The sequence below is a fragment of the Phodopus roborovskii genome, unplaced genomic scaffold (genome assembly GCF_943737965.1).
Source record: "Phodopus roborovskii unplaced genomic scaffold, PHOROB, whole genome shotgun sequence".
NCBI lineage: Eukaryota > Metazoa > Chordata > Mammalia > Rodentia > Cricetidae > Phodopus > Phodopus roborovskii.
In genome coordinates this window covers 11,494,696-11,513,195 of record NW_026126447.1, presented here as the reverse complement: position 1 = coordinate 11,513,195, position 18,500 = coordinate 11,494,696, and the positions used below count along the sequence as shown (strand labels likewise).

Here is an 18,500-nt window from a genome sequence, read left to right as displayed (position 1 = left end):
GCAATTCTCAATAGACAGAGAAAAAAACGAAGTATACCCTGCATCCTATCTGATTATCATAGGTCAAAGCTGACCATCAATAAAAATAGAAACAACAATAACTAAATAAACTCATGGAAAATAAAAAGCTCACTCCAGAATGATAATTGGATTAAGATAAAAACAAGAATGAAATCAGAAACTCATATTTTAATGAAAATGAAAGCAGGATACCAGTCTTATGGGATATATTGAAGGCACTTCTAAGAAGCAACTTCAAAGCACTAAATATCTACAAAAAGACCTATAAAACTCTCATAAAATTACTTAATATAACAGTAGAAAAGTCTAGCAAAAATAATGACAAAAATTGTACATGGGAGTAAATAATCAAACTTAATGCTGAAATCAATAAAATAAAAAAATACTGAAAAGAATCAATAAAACAAAAAGTTGGATGTTTGACATAATCAACAAGATTACAAACATTTAGCAAAATTAACCAAAGGATGGAAAGACGATTCAAACTAATACAATTAGAGAAGTAAAGGAAAACATTATAACTGATACTGAGAAACTTCAGAGAATCTGTATTCCATCAAACTGAAAATTCTAAATCACTGGAGGAATTTCTTTATTTGGGTGTGTGGGGGAGCAGTACCAAAATTAAAGCAAGATGAAATAAACAGAATAACCATATCTAAGACCCATAGCTAAATATAAGCAATAATTAAAATTTTCCTAGGGAAAAATAAAAAAAGCCCATGGCCAGATGGATTTAGTGAAGAATTCTACCAGATCATCAAGGAAGTGCTAACATCAATAGTCCTCAAGTTAGTCCACAAAATAGAAATCAAAGAAAGGAATATCTCATATATCTCTGAATGCTATCATTATCACCATAATGATTTGTATTATTTTTAAAGCAGAACATAAGATTGTATGTCTATAAGTATGTATACATTTGTACATATTTGCATGCTATTACCTTATATTATAGTATCTATTATTATTATGATGCATGAGATTCATATATGTTATTAATATGAATTAGTCATTAATAATGCTATTTATGTATGGAATGGGAGGTAGGCAAACAGTCCCACCAATAGCCAAAGAATTGCCAATTCATAACTACTAGGATTGGAAGAGTCAGTTGTCTTTAGACGTGGACCCTGGCAGGCCAACCATGTTCCAATGGATGGTTACACACCCAAGAATATATGGGCAGCACATATGTGAAGTAGTAGGTTTATATTAAAAAGGACACAAAGTTGGGTGGGTAGAAATGCTGAGTCATATTTGGGAGAAGTTGTAAGCCCAGGGCACATATGATTAAAATGAATATTATGAAATTCTCAAAGAAATGATTTTAAAATGAAACAAGTCTCATTTATATAATAGATACAAATTTCATAAGTCATAAGACCTATATTAGAACAGAAGTATTTAGATGCTCAGAAACAGTACAGTCTTGTACTTTAGTAACAAACAATACTTAACTGGGAAATGCTACCTGTTGTCCCACTGTGGCAAAAATGAGATCACATTGGTAGATGTGGTTTGGAGCTGCTCAGATGCTCACTCCTTGTTTTTGTAGCTTCTTGTCATCTCTCTTCTTGACAGGAAATTTACACATGTAAGAAAGCATTCAAAAACCAAAACTGACTACATTTTACAGTTTTTCCCTTTCAACAGGCTTCAAATGACATAATTATCATTTTCATGCACAGTTTTCCCATCTTGATGTGATTTTTAATGATTTTATCGGACTACAAATAAAGCAACATTCATGACATCAAACCACGGCTGCAGATATCAGTCATATTTATGAGGCTGTAGATTTTAATTTAGGATAATTTGGCACTACAAAAAGTTTTTGAAACACAAACTGGTCACCTATCATTATTTATTTACATCCAACTAAAGGTTTGTATATGGAATTTTGTAGTCAGGTCATATGCCTTTAAATAGAAAGGCAAAACAGAGAAATGGAACATTTTGTTGACAGGTAAATGCGAATCAATCTGGCTTCATTCAAAGGAAAATAATCAAGCTCTTTTCAAATAATATAAAATGCAGAATGATTGCATGCCGGCAAGGAGGGGCCTTATCAGCATCCCTTCTCTGAGAATGATTGCTGCTCTTGCTGGAGGAGTATTTGCAGTGCTTATCTTGTGACTTCTCTGCAGTCCTGGGTGGTTGGTAGCAGTTGATTTTCAGTGGGTTTCTGTTCTTTCATTTCTCCCCTCCTTCCATGCAAATTAGTTTCCCCAAATCCACATTCAGCCATCATTCTCTTATCAGTTGTGGGAAAGGATAATTATTTCATTATTGGTTTTGAGCAGTCTTTCATATTAAGTAGCACATCTCTGGTTTCAGGCAGACATTTAATGGGCTCTCTATTTTATTTGTCTCATCACCTTAATCAAAGCCCCCCGAGACAGAGTACTTTGTAGAAACAAACAAGAATAAAAGGAAATTATGAATTGCTGTTTCCACTGAAAGTGCAGTATTCATTATGAATTCCTTTTGGGATTGAAACCAGGTTGCTTTCAAACACTATGAAAAAGCTTTTAATAACTAAGGTGCCTGTTTCTCTGGTCTCATATTAGCTAAGCAACTGCAAACGATCCTTTGGGAACTTGCAGTTTGCTTCATTGTACTGCTATGGTTAGTTCAGGGTTTTCAGCTCCTGGATTTATGTTTTCATATGAGAATTTCCCTTATGCCCTGTCCAAACACTATTATCTTTGAATGTTTCCATCTTTGTCCTATAAAAATAAATAGTAACTCTCTGCTTTCCTTAGATGATAACCTCCTGGCTTCCTGGCATGAGAAACTATTGTAAAGTGGGGGGTGTCCTCTCATTTATAGATCTGGATATTAAAGTAGCCCAGCTGACCACTTCTACCCTACCCTGTACTACTTTGGGTCATGTTTTGATAATATTTTTAGAAACAATACTAAAATTTAATCAGGTATTTAAATGGAAGTCAGCAATAATGGGGCAACTATACTTGTTTCTATATGTTAGGCAAACCATATTTTTTTGGTCTGTCCCACAAAAAGAAATCACTTTTAGCGTACACCTGTGAGAGAGAACATGTTCCTTTTTCTATGCATCTGAATCATTGCACCCTTACATAATGTCCTCCAGTCCCATGAATTTTGTTGAAAATGAGAGGTTTTCATTTTTATATGGCTAAATAAATTTCTATTGCATGTATAAAACACTCTCTTTAGGCATTCATGTATTAATGGATTTTCAGCTTGGTTCCACATCTTAGCTGTTATGAATAGTGAAAACAACAAATATGAGCATGCAGGTGTCTTTTGTACTGAAATAATTTCCTCCAGATATATAGTCAGAAGCAGGCTGAAAAGCTCACATGATAGATCTATTTTTAGTTTTTGGAGGAACCTTCACATTGTCTTCCATAGTGGCTGAGTTATTAATTCGTACAAAGACCTTAATATATCTTCTACAGTGGTCAAATTACTATTTCATATCAACGCCTTAACATGTCTTCCACCATTTTGGAATTACTAACTTCTACATACATTCTAACAATATGTTTTTTCTCATTTTCTCCAATATTCATTTCCATCATTTTCGTAGACTTTTGAACTGGAGTAAGGTGATCATGTTACTCTGTTTTACAAATGACTAACAAAATAGTGTACCTTCATAGGTATTCTCAAAGGGATATACTTTGGTTCCTGTATCCATTTTGAAACTATTTATTATTTATGGTTGTGCAATTTGCTTTTGTAAAACACTAAAATAAAACTAGAGAAAAATGTCATTCTTACATTCTGGATAAGCATATGGGCAACTACAGAATGTGCTATTTATAAATTGTTAGGGTATATGGAGGCATCTGACATAAACTTAAAGAGAAGATGAATCCCTGTGGTACCTAGTGTGTTCTGGGGATATGTACTTTCTTAATAATTTAAATGTAAAACATTATAAAACACAAAGTAATTACTCAACTGCAATTTAAGACAGATCTGTGAGAAATCACCCTTGCCTTGAAATACTGGAATTGCATTCCTTTCTCTTATTGTAGACAGCAAAGAAATGTCTTGTGTTTTGGAATCCAGGTGCCTTGCCTTGATTAGCACTTAGAGTTCATATGGAAAGATGTATCCTCTTTGGGTTCATTCTATTGATTTTATGGTACTTCTGTTCTCAGTGATACCTGGTATATCTGCCTCTTAAATATGCTTATTCTTCTTTTTCAATGAAAGCATTCCTTTCATTTTTCTATGTAAGACTGGTTTGGTGGTCTTGGATTACTTTAGTCTGATCTCTATATACTATTTTTATTTTAATAATTTCATATATGTATGCCCTGTATTTTTATCTTTATCTTCATTCCCACACTACTTAACTCCTCCTATATGCATTATACAATCCTATCCTCCTCCCAATTACACACACATACACACACACACACACTCACACACACACTGTTTTTCCTACATACTCAATCGTGTGGGCCCATTCACTGAAACCTGGTCAACCTACCTTGGACCACACAATTAAAAAGAATTGACTCCGGTATGCCTCTTGAACCTGAATAGGCATGTATTTCCCTATCTTTGGAAAGTTTTCGAGTCTTCACTACTAAGAGTACAATTATCATTACCTTGTCAGCTACTGGACATTGTGAAGCTTTTAGCAGTCCAAGACTTTAATCCATCTCTCTTCTTTCACAGTTCAACTTAGAATTTGAGAGCAAGAAATTCCAAGTAATTATTTGCAAAGGGGTCATTTTACTAGAACACTTTAATATTGGAGAAGGATATAATTGCCACATCCACTTTGATATTATTCATCAACAATGAGCCTGTATATGCCAGATGGTCCAGCAATTCTTGTGATTATAAATATATAAGGATGTTTAGCACAACATTAATTGTAATTACTCTAAACTAAAAGTAGTCCAATGTCAATCAGCAGTGAAGTACATCCATAACATATGTAATGTCAGCAGATACTTGACAAATTACATCATGAATGTACCCACCCATAATATTCAGGCAATAAACTTGCTATTAAACAGCAGATACTATAGTTTATACATAAAACATTTCTTAGAGACTTGTGAGCTAGAACAGTTAATCTCTAGCTTCTTGAGTTATTTATCAGGAAGTGGAATCTATAGAACATTGGTTCTCCCCTGTGGGTTACATCACCTTTGTGGTTGCATATCAGATATCATATATTTACACTGTAATTAATAACAGAAAAAATTGCAGCTATGAAATAGTTACAAAATAGTTACAAAGTATTAAAGATTCATAGTATTAGAAAGGTTGAGAACCACTACTTTAGAATATAAATCCTATCTCAAAGATATAAAATCTTGAGGAGTAAACTTAATTGGTTAGAGTTTAGCACCAGTTTAGGGCACATACAAGGTCTCCCTCTATATGGCAAGATGTGAGCAAATCACCTCAGACTCCCATTGCCATAGACTCATCCACTTCAGCAACTTTGCTTTCCCTTTGATGTAGGAGCATACACTCACTGACCATGACCATGAACCAGAATAATTCCTTCCTTTATTTAAACTGTTCCTTGATATAGAAACACGAAATATAACTAATATGGCCAACCATATAAAATTATATTTATATAATGCTCATATCTTCTATAAATGATGTGTTAGGAATTTGAGATATTATCATTTGCCTTTAGAAAAAAGGAAGAAATGTTGATAAGAGGTGATATGAGGTGTGCAGTGTTTAGAAATATTCAAGTTCTTGATATGGGTACTGGTTACCTGGCATTGGTTTATGTGGTTCTTTGTTTATATGTGTTTTTGTGAATGTATTGTCCTTCTTATTTATTTATTTATTTATTTATTTATTTATTTATTTATTTATTTTGCTTGATCAAACCATCATTCAGCAGTGTGTTATTCAGCTTCCATGAACTTGTGAACTTACTGACTTTTCTGTTGTTGATATCTAGCTTTACAACTTTACAATATTCAGGATATTATTATTTTTGTGGGTATGTTTGTTTTCTATTTATGTATTTTTGATAATGTTTTATTTAAATTTGAAACCCGCTTATTTTTCATGTCAATGCCAGTTCCCTCCCCTCCAGTCCTACTCTGTCTCCCCATCAACAACCCTCGACCCACCACTTTTCTGCTCCCTAGGGAGGGTGAGGCCTTCTATGGGGAGTCTTCAAAGTCTGTCATATCATTTTGAGGGGCCCTAGCCTCTTGCATCATGTGTCTAGGCTGAGAGAATATCCCTCTATGTAGAAGGGGCTCCCAAATTCAATTCGTATATTATGGATAAATACCGATCCACTACCAGAGACCCCATAGACTTCCTAGTGGGGTAGGGGGCTGAGTGGGACCTATGCTGGTTTTCCAGGTATCAGACTAGAGTTCATGAGCTTCCCCCTCTTCAGGTCAGCAGTTTCTAAGGGTTTCTCCAGCCTGCTCTTGACCCTTTTGTTCATCATTCCTCTCTCTGCAACTGGATTCCAGCAATGTGGCTCAGTCTTCAGCTGTGGGTGTCTGCTTCTGCTCCATTCACTGCTAGATGAAAGCTGTAGGATATAAGGTAGTCATCAATCTCATTATTGGGGAAGGGCATTTAAGGTAGTCTCCCCACTATTACTTAGATTGTTAGTTGGGGTCTTTCCTTGTAGATCTCTGGACATTTCCCTAGTGTGAGATTTCTCTTAAAACCTATAATGGTTCCCTCTATTCTTTTTTTGCTTTCCTCTATTCTTTCCTTGACTCAATTTTCCTGTTCTCTCATGTCCATCTCTTCTGTCTTGTTCCTCTCAACTCCCTCTCTCCTCTCCCCCATGCTCCAAATTTGCTTAGGAGATCATGAGCACACACAGGGGAGCCCACACCAGCATACCAGCCTATCCAGAACAGGGTATTATTACAGTGCTTCAGTATTTATTGAGACTAGCTTTGTATTCTAATATGTGGTCAATTATGGGGAGAGTTCTAGGGGCTGCTAAAAAGAATGTGTATTCTTTACCGTTTGTGTGGAAAGATCTGTAGATGTCTGTTTCCTCCATTTGATTTATGATGTTGTTTTGACCCTGAATTTTTTCCATTTACGTTTTGTTTCTGGGTGATCAGTCTATTGGTGAGTGGAATATTGAAGTTATCTAATATATCTGTTTTATGTGGCAGTCCATGATTTTAGATCTAATAGTGTCCCTGTTATAAATCTAGATTCCCTTGTGTTTAATGTGTAAAATGTTCAGAATTATAATATCCTCTTGTCAGAGTTTTCCTTTGATGGGTATGAAGTGTCTTTCCATATCTTTTCTGACTAGTTTCAGTTTGAAGTCTGTTTTATCAGATGATAAAAAAGCTACACTTAATTTTTCTTTGCTTAGCTTGCTTGGCCACCTTTTCCTTCTATTTAACTCTAAGGTGGTATCTATGGCAAATGGAGAACTGTGGTAATTTTTAGGCAGTGAAAAGTTGGATTCTGTTTTCTAATTAGACAAATCCATCTTATATGTTAGAATTTGTCTTTTTATTTTGAAACGAACTGGTAATATTAAAAGTTATTAGTCAGTGATGTTTATTAATTCATGTTATTTTGATGGTAGAGTTTTCTTAGATAATAGGCTTCTGGAATTAGGTTTTTCATGGTGTTCCTACTGTGAGTTATGGATCATCTGAATAGTGGTTGGTCTTCAATCTTGGGGACACTCTGGTGGTTTGTGAGTATTTAAAGTGGTCATAGCTCAGTGGCATTATGGTTAAACTCCACATGGTTCAATTGTCAGGAGGAGTATGGAAGGATATCTGAATATAGTTAGAACCTAGAGTGGGCCTGGTGAGCTTCCAACTATTCTGAGTATGTTTGTCTCATGTGAAGATGCTGCTGCATCCATAATAGCCAGGAACTGCAAACAATCTAGATATCAACTAATGGATTAATGGATAATGAAAATGTGTTGCATTCATTACATTTCTTAATATTACATTTAGCTCTTAAGAAAAATTAAATTTTTACGTAATTCAGAGTAAGATAAGAGATACAAAAAATAAACAACACCACAAGTTTTCTCTTATTTCTAGATGTTAGTTTTAACTATTCAGAATATATATATATATATATATATATATATATATATATATATATATCATTTGGAATACCCAGAGGCCAGGAACTTAGTCAGTGATTAGTTGAGGTAGGAACCTTCAAAGGAGGAAAGAAATAACAGAAAGATAAATGGTTGGAAGGGAACAATGGAACAAAAAGTGTTAATTTGGGAGTGTGGGATATTTGAGAGAATGTTAGGAGATGTACCTATCACTAAAGTTTTGAAAAAGAAAACAGAAACCAACCAACTACTCTAGAAGTTTCAAAGATATATACTTAAAAATATATAAAAAGAATTTTAATGAAGTTACTCCAAAATGGAGATATAATACCCCAACCAGATAGTCCATACTACCAAATAAAACTTCCCAAACCAGGAAGGGCGTACTTCTATTTGAGTTGTGGGACAAATGGTTCACATAGTCCCCAAAGTATTATTACCATCTATTGTTAATACTTCTGGCTATCTTATAGAAGTTAATGGTAAGACCATACTTTTGAAGGCACACATATATGAGCTCTAGAATAAGGAGACATTAAATTGATAGTTACCTGGAAGTTTCATCCCTATAGGCTCATGGTTGTGGGAAGTACTTACACATTGTCACTTAAGAAAAATTAAGCTTCAATATTGCCCATCTTGAAAACTACAAGCTACAGAAATGATGACCTGAAAAGATAGGCCCATTGGTGCAATAGTGGCATGAATATAATGTGAATAACCAGCCCCTTTCTGACTAGACCATAGTCAATATGATCAATATTCAGAGAATAAAAGAGAGTAGATTTTTAACTCTAAGTCTCATATTCATATCACATTTTTCTCCACAAAGCTCAGAGAGGGAGACAGTGGAGGAAGATCTGAGAGGCAGAGGTCATTAATAACATAAAGGAAACAGTATTTTGATCGTGAAAGCATGCTCAAGACCTTCACAACCTGCAACCAGACAGCATACCAGCATAGAGTGGGGAAACCAGGTAGATAACAGGTAGATAATCTCACCACTATCAGAAGAGCTGTTGATATTCAAAGGCTCCTGGGAGAAGGAAGATCAGTTTTCTTTAATGGTGTGACTCCTAATAAGTTGGACACACATCTGGGAAGACCCAATCCCAAGAGTAGCTAACACAAACTGGACGTAATGGGTAAAAAAGAGGAAAAAGAAACTATGCCAGAGTTAGATGTAAAGGATGGGAAGATTAAGTAAATAAGGGGAGGAGTTAGAGAATAATTATGGTGAAAAATATACTGTTTGAAATTCTAAAAGAATTAATAAATATATTGCAAAAACATCCAGTTACAGAGAGGGAGGAGTGATGAAAAAGGGGCCATGACCAGGTTGGAGAAACCCATAGAATGTTATGAACAGTGTTTCTGTCAACCTGGTTCCACAGCCGCGTCAGTCCCAAATAACACACAGAGATGCTATATTAAATATAAAACTATTGGCCTGTTACTGGTGTTTCTTATTGGCTAGCATTGCCTTAAGTATTAACCCATTTGTATTAATCTAAGTGTTTCCATGTGGTCTTATCTTACCAGAGAGAACATCTGGACCTTCTTCTCCCGCAAGTTTCTACATGTTAAATCTCCTAATACATCTCCCAGAATCCCTTTTGTCTCCTAGTCCCACCTATCTTGCCTTCACATTTGCCAACAGTGCTTTATTCATTAACCAATAAGAGAAACATATTTACAGAATGGCATCTCCCATCATCTCCTTTTTTCATCTAAAAAAAAAAAGAAGGGTTTTAACTTTAACATAGTGAAATATATAACAAAACAGTTATCAAATAAGAACTATAGTTAACAATATTTAGTCTATTAACATTTAGCAAGATTTAAAGAAAGTATTTTATCATCTATCCTATCTTTGTGAGTCTAAAGTCTTTTATGTAACTCATTTTTAATCCTAACTAAGGAAAATTATAACCATAACTATCTGTCTTCAACTCTATCAAAGATCACAGAAGGATAATATATAAACTCTAGAAATGACAGAGTCATCTTGCTACATACTCAGTCACCTGAAGTTCTTCTGTAATGTTTATCCTCAGCCTATAGGCCATAGTGTGTCTGGAAGACTCCTTAGCAAAGCAGGAAACTTTAAATTGTCCTCCTGTATTGGCAGTTTGTTAGTTACTTTTCTCTGTGTCATATAGACTGTCTGGTAGACACTTCCATGAAGCAGGAACACTATGGCACTGTCCACTTTGTTTCATCAGTCACTTTTCTGTGGGTCCTTCATGTCCAGTTTATACAGCATAAAGTCAAACAGTCCAGACAAGAGCAGTATCTTTTCCAAATGGTTAGTCTTGCCATATTGAAAGCAAACTCCATAGTGTGTTTCTTCAATATTTATCTTCCTTTCTGATGCAGTTGGTGTTGCGAGGAGCAGTTGTTTCTCACTGTTAAGCAAAACCCTAAACCATTATAAATGTCATATTCTGTAGGTCTTTGAAAGGTTTGAAGAGTGCCTATCCATCTCAAATATATCTTGAAAATATATCTAACTTAGCTCTAAGTTTTGACTATCATAGGTAACTGTATACTATACTAAATTATACATTACATTTTTAAATGAGTTATATAAACACAATACCTAAACAAGAGTAGAAATATACGTATCACAAAATTGATCTTAAATTTTATCAATAAATGAAAATCTATTTCAAAACAAAGTATACATTCTATACCATAATCTCCTTTTTACCTTTAAAAAGAGATTGGTTGTGATCATTAACCATTTATAACCAAGCCCATTTAAATGAAAACAAACATTTATAAACAATATTTGGGAATTTGGGTGTCGTTCTTTCCAATTTGTTTCCTGCTAGTAGGGGCTCTATGTTGGGGATCCTAAGAAGACGCAGAAATCCTGGCTGCAGTGGTCTGCAACACTGCTTTGTCCCAGCTGTTTTGAATGTTGGATCACCTGAGGCACTGTTTCCAAGGGTCTTGCTTGATCAAACCTTGTTAGTGTGGGAGGAATCCACAGCTTTTTATTTTCTGTGGAAACAAAAATAGAAATTCTTTTCCCTATTTACATCTCCTTGGACTGAAATTTTGGAGTCAAAGCCTTTTTAAAATATATAAATTGGATTAATTCAGCAGCATTTCTTTTAACAGTTGTTATTTCCTCAGCAGTCAAACAATAGAAAGACTGCACAATAGCATAGAGCATCCTGACTCTCTCTGTGCTTTCCATTTTCATATGGCTTTTTTATTTCTCTATTTCTTCTACTTTTATTTTTTCACTTTTGGAGAAGGGTTTCTCTGTGTAACCTTTGCCTGACCTGGAATTAACTTTGTATACCAGGTTCACTTTGAAATCACAGAGATCTGCTTGCCTCTGCTTCCTGAGTGCTAGAATTAAAGTTGTGTGCCACCACACCCAGCTACTCTTTTTTTGTTAATTTTTTTTAAAACCACTTTATCCTGTTTCTTTTTCTCCAAATCCTACGTATATTTTAAAACACAATATAAACCTTTAGAGGTTATTCTTTATCTGAATCTGTCTTTACTGTAAATCGTTACCCTTTTCTGGCCATGAGTCTTTTATCAGCTAAACAACATTGCTAAATTAAAGCCCCAGTTGTATTAGACTAGGTCTATCAAACATGGCTGGGGTTATGTTCACCGCCAGACCTGAGCACTGTGCTCACTGCCTTGGTCTATGCTACCAACCAGCAGCATGCTGCCAGCTTGGAGATGTGGACACTGCCTCTGACAGCTCTCATGCACACCATTATGTTGTTAGTAGGGTTTGCCTCTTAATGCTGAGTCAGGAAACCTCCCTTAAAGGAGCCGTGCAAATCTCTGCTTGTCTATAGCAAAACAGAGACCACCTGAGAAACAGAAAAATGCTGCTACCAAGAAGACTTCTTGTCTTTGTTATTTAGTTTCTGAAATCCCTTTTCAAGCTTTGGCTAAGTTTTAAGGTTAAGTTCTTAGTAGCCACCTTGCAGGCACCATTTTCTTACAAGCAGTTTTCCCACCAGCCTGGCCCCACAGCCTCATCAGCCCCAAATAACACACAGAGACACTGTGGCCTGTTTCTTATTGGCTAGCTCTACCTTAAATATTAACCCATTTCTATTAATCTAAGTGTTTCCATGTGGTCTCATCTTACCGAAGAGAGGATCTGGACCTTCTTCTCTTTCAAGTCTCTACATATTGAATCTCCTACTACATCTCCCAGAATTCTCCTTGTCTCCTAATCCTTGTCTTGATTACTTATTTGCCAACAATGCTTTTTTCATTGACCAATAAGATAAACATATTTGCAGAATGACTTCTGTCATCACATAGAAACTGCTGACCTGAACAAGGCTGAGCTCATGCATCTAAGTCTGATAGCTGGGAAACTGAATGTGCATGTTAGTTATGAGGACTTGGCAGTCTCTGGGGCCCCTAGTACTTTTTCAGTATTTATCCCTAGTATATGAATGGACTTTGGGATCCCATTCCACATAGAGGAATATTCCCTCAGCCTAGACACATGGGGGAGGGTGGCCTAGGCCCTGCCCTAAATGACAGATTTTGAAGACTCCCCATGGAAAGCCTTACTCTCCCTAGGAAGCAGAAAGGGATTGGGGTTTGGTGAGGGAGGTAGGGGAGGATGGTAGGTGAGAGAACTGGGACCAACCTGTAAAACAACCTTGTTTCAATTTTAAGTAAATAAGGGAAAAAGTTAAAAAAAAAAAAAAACAGAAAAAAGAAAAAAAAAAAAGAGGAAAGAGAGAGGGTAAAAAGGAAAGACAACTTCTGTGAAGTGTAGATCTGACAATTTTGCAAGGTATTACCTTTATGTTTTAAATTTTTATTGGAGCTTTTGCTATTTAATGTTTAAGACAATACAAGGGGTCATCCATATACTTAAATCTCTAAAACTGTGAAGACACTAACAGAAATATGCACAAGCAAATCTATACAAAAAATACTGAAAGCTTCCTAATGAAATGTCTTTACTGTATAATTTTAACTGCTTTAAAAGGTCATAGCTGCTACTGCTAATGTAAAATGTGTTTTAAAATCACATGCTGTTTTCATAATCAAAAAGGATTTTGATACTTTGAAATATGTCAGCCAGTAGAAATAAACTCTAGGAAATATTTTTTTCTGACATAAGAAAGAGAAAAAAATCATACTACTATAGCATATAAAGTAAATACAAGCATGACCAGAACAATCAGATAACCAGAAAGGTGTTCTTGATAGTAAGGTGACAGCATGATGGTCAGGACTGAACAAACGGTGAGGATCATCAGGTGACCAGAATAACGGTGATGACAGTCAGGCAACAATGATCGGGTAGTCAGGTGATCACAATGATGATCAGGGTGGTCATGTGCCCAGCACAATGGTCATAATGATGGTTACATGACAGAACACCCTCAGGACAGTCAGGTTACCAAAATCATGATTAGAACAATGGAGAAGCATATAAAGGATAATTTTCTGAGTTCTTCCACATTGTAGCCAATACTTAAGAAATAGAAGAAAGGGAAGAAGTATTGATTTTGTCTCAGAGTTCATAGTAACTCGGCTTCATATTTGTGGTCATGCAATGTGATTGTACGTTCTTTGGCAAACTATATGGCAGAAGCTGTTTGCTCATGGACACCATGAAGCAGAGAAGAACATGGCTAAACTTCATGGATTTTAGAGTTCTTTCTTTTTTTCTTTTATTTCATTAAAGTTCCACCTATGGAATGGTATATTCAGGATAGGTTTTCGTTAATTCTCCCTGAAAATGCACACCTACACTATAGATATATAAAAACATCACACATGCATATCACAGCACACATGTACACACACACATACACAAACAGACACACACAGAGGCACCCCTACACACACACACACACACACACACACACACAGAGAGAGAGAGAGAGAGAGAGAGACTTGCTTCTTTTATATCTGCTTCCTGAAATAACCACACTGACCATCAGAATTGATCTTCAAAAATAAAATAGCAAACGCTAAAGTAACATCAGATAGGAGGGATAAGTCGTGCTGTTGACAACAGGGTAACCATAGTTTACCATAATTATATGTTCTAAAAAGAATGAATGAGTTCATAAGAATACAGAAAACTAATTCCTCACTTTTGACCACTACATGTGTTACATGTCTTGTAATAACACAATATCCCATTAAGTGTATGCTATCATGATGTGTCACTCAAAAAGTAAAATCCAAGAATGGTATAAAGTTGTCAGAGGAGCCCAATAGTTTTTCTAAATGCCGTTAGCAGTGTGTAAGAAGTGGCTATACCTGACAAATTGAAACTGGATTTAAATTCTGCTAAAGAGAGCCCAGATTCACCAAGGCAAATTACATATTAAAATGATAGAAGTGCACTACAGGTGGATTAAACATGTCATGAACTCAAGCCTATATTCTCTATTCAAAGCTGTGAAACAGAGTCTCAGGGCTTGATACTTCAAGCCAGAAGGATATGGGTGGCAGGAAAGCAAAAGGATGGTTAAAGGTATGAGTGCAGCTGCCTGCTAGGAGGAGTTACTGCCAGTATTCGACATCTTATAGTGGCAGTGAAGATTGGCAATAGTCATTGACCATTTCAGATATGATGGAAAGAATTTGAATGTTTCCTATGGAGACAAACAAAATGAGTCTAAGGTGACATCTTGATCTAATCGGCACATATTATGTTCATGGTTCAGAACACCACTCCTTACCCTGTGAATATGTGTAAGTACTGTCAATGAAATATTTGCATGTATATAGTTTTGTTTCAAAAACAAAAAAAGCCAGCTGCACATCTGGTTTCCAAAGCCATATCTTCATTTCTAAGAAAGAAACCAACAGAGCTAGCCAGGTTCTCTAGATTTTCCTCACTTACACAGGGCTGAAAAGGGAAACACACCTTCAAAATTATTTTGCCAAACAAAACAAATGAAGCAGGAAGTCAAAGACAAGTTTGGCTTAAACCAACATCTTTCAGAAGTGGCCCCAAGCAGGTAGTATCCTAAAAGCCATTGATTGGAGTGGTTTTTTACTATAAGAGGACGTAGGTGAAGGAATATCAGAAATAAATATGTAGTGACTTGCTGGCTGAGTTAGTCAGATGTCTATTTTTATCTAAACTTCAAAAGCTATTTCATTGTAATATGTGAGGAGCAGAAGGTCTTGAGCTCTGTGATTGGTTATTGTTTTGAAAGGGAAAGAAAATTACCTTTCATTTTCTCTCTGTTGGCACTAAACCTGCAGTAAAGGTTTGAAGGACATTCCTAATCACACTGCAGCCAAGAGCTTTTGAGACCCCTACTTCTCACTGTGGCTTGCAATCCTATCACCATCTAACACACTGCCTGCAAACACAAGCCTACAACACCATTTTTAAAAAAAGTCATTTGAAACTAATGTTTACTCTGAGCTCATTAGCAAAATCAGATCTTATCTTTAAGGTATTAAACCAGAGATATCTTGATGCCTGTTCCCTGACTCTAGTAGGGCAAATTACTAATAATACAATATTACCTATAGTAATTTCATGGCATATATAATTCAAAAATTATTGAAATGAGAGAGAGAGAAAGAGAGAGAGATAACAGTATAATACTGCTATGTCAAAGAGTCATATATAACCTGGAACAAGACAAAAGTAATTACTGTGTTGAGTACCATAGACTGCATTCTAACAGGTAACACCAAACAAACCTATTAGGTCTAGTTTGGATGAATGCTGTAATAAACACCTAATATGTTAACTTAAAAAGCAAAACCATAGTCCTTGTTTACATAAGTCTCTAGCACACCTTATAGTAGAAATGAAGGTGACCCTGAAAACCACTAGCTAAATACCATTCACTGGGTCTTTTACACTTTCTCTCCTCTTGGTTCTCAGGAAGCTGTTATGTGGCTGGGAATCATAGAATGAAGGATGATAGAAGGGGTGCTTAGGAGAATATACCTCACTGTGAGGAGCACAACCACATAGTGATACCAGACTACAGCAGGTGAAAGGGGGAAGCAATCTGATAGAGAGCTAGCCAGCCTTAAGGTGCAGAGAAATGTCGTGTGAGTGAAAGGGAAGTGTATGGAGAAGAGAGGACAGAATGTCTCATGGGAGCTCTCTGCATAAAAGAACAACTGCCTTAGGAACTGCCAAGGAAATAAGTGTTAAATATCTTAAGATGGTAGAGAAGAAGATGCTTAGAGAAAGAAAGAAGCCTTTTGAAAACAAAATTAACAAGTTGATAGGTTAGACTTTAAGTCTAGTTAAGGATTCTGTTGGGGAATTAAGACAGTGACTTTTCTTGTTTCTTAGAGGTACAGCTTTAAAAAAAAACTAATGAGAGAGTTTTACATATATGTAATGTAAGATGTGGAATTCTTCCCTGCTAATAATGCATAGCAATTAGGAGGAAAGTCAATGATTTGCTTTAATTTTTTGAAAATGATTATTTAGCATTGGGGTACATAGTCCATAAAAACCAAAATATGGATATTCAGAAAGGCAGGTAATGTCACAAAACAACAAGCCAAGATATTTAGTGGACTTGATAATATAAATGTGGTAAAAAAACATATAGCCATTTTATGTTGAAAATGATGGTCTCAATTCAACATTTTAAGAATAACCAAATTCATTACATTATAGTCTATGGATAACATCACAGATATTTCCATGTTGCTTTAAAAGTTCACTATTTCTTTTGAAATTTGTGTTTCATGAAATTGCTGCCAACTTATTACTGACCATTTGCTTTTCTACTTCTGTCTTAATCCTCTCTCAAAAGCAGACACAACTGGATCGTAAAAGTAACTCAGTGTTAAGAATTTTAACAGTTATTGTTTTCTGTATTTCTGGCTAGGTGTTGAACAGTTTGAGGCCAGGAACTGCTTCTGAAATATCCTAGGCTCGTAAATGGTAAGTCCACAGAGCATCTTAGCCTGTTCTTTTTTTTTTTTTTTTTTTTTTTTTTTTTTTTGACATTTAATGGGATTGATGAAATAAATATTGTAAAAAAACAAGCAAACTATATGACCATTATATGCTGAAGGTAATGAACTCAATTCAATATTTTAATAAAAGTCAATTTCACTACTTTGTAGCCTATGAGTAAAATCACAGTTTTCCACATTGACTTAAGTGTTTACTATATCCATAATACAATACCTCATAACTAGCTGGCATTCCAAAATTACTCTTTGGGATTGAGAGGTAAAGAGAAAGTGATAATAGTTCATCCAGATAAATTGATATATATATATATATATATATATATATATATATATATATATAATACCAAGATTCATTCTGCAATGTAGATATTGATATTTTGTAAGTCACATTGCAACCTATTAAAAGAATTTAGGAAAGTTGTTGATGAGAGATTTGCTCTTCTTGTTTTGAATCATGGGCAATTCTATGTACAAGTGTGGAAGAAATCTAACAATGGGTTAAAATTTTGAAACAGAGTTGTGGATGTCTATAGATTTAAGTGTTGATTGACTTTAGTAGCTGCTGCTATGAAATTATTAGCCCTTGGCTGAAGTCTTGCCTACATAGTTTATTTTGGTTCTTGTGAAATCCAAGAACTTATTTATTGTTAAATAGGGAATAAGTCAAGAAAAGAGATTAGCAAATAAATTAGCAAATTTTAGAAGTCTAATCTCTGTTAAATAATACCAGGTTATTATGTGATGTGTTCAACTATTATTCCACAGTGACAATCTATGCTCTTAACTCAGAATTGAAATTTTACATAGCCCTTCCCCTGTGTAAAGTTATCATGTGTCATATTTCTAATCAAATCCTACATCGACTTTTCTTGTTTTACCATTTACAACTCAATAGCATGCTTCTAATTTTAAAGAAAAACAGCTAATTCTTTAAAATAAACAACTGCATGCTCTTTTGATCTTTCAGATGAGCATTTAAATATTAGCACCAAATGGTAAACATATAATGAATTCCAAAATAATCTCAAAGGAATTATTATTTTGTAAACATTTTCTAACATTGGTTAAGTTTTGAAGTACCTAAAACTCTACATTTTTAGCTTAAGGAAAATCCTATTATTGTATTGCTTTTTGCCTCATTTTCTGGGTTCGTGTTGCTTATGACTTAGAAAAAGGAAATGTCTGCAAAATTAAAAGTAAGAAAAGGTCCTTCATATGTCAAGGTAATATGTAAGTCAAGTAAGACAATATTTAAACAAGTGAAATATGAAACATGTATCTCAGGTCTTTTGCCTATTTCCTCCATGGTTTTCATCAATTCACTTACATGGATTGAATTCAATTCAACTCCCTGCACAGCATTGTGAGGAGTATTGTTTTTCCTCCCACCACTGGTCTTGTCCCGCCGCACCAGCCCCAATTAACACACTGAGAGTCTCTGTATTTGATATAATGCTGTTGG

The 18,500-nt window shown here is 35.2% G+C and overlaps 1 long non-coding RNA gene across 1 annotated transcript in view; it reads left to right on the top strand.

Annotated features, from left to right (window-relative positions):
- LOC127224838 (uncharacterized) overlaps positions 1-17,005 on the top strand; it is a 427,306-nt gene extending 410,301 nt beyond the window's left edge. Inside the window, exon 3 of the long non-coding RNA XR_007834742.1 lies at positions 16,948-17,005. This is a non-coding gene — a long non-coding RNA (uncharacterized LOC127224838). The remainder of the gene's footprint in view (positions 1-16,947) is intronic.
- Positions 17,006-18,500: the final 1,495 nt, after the last annotated feature.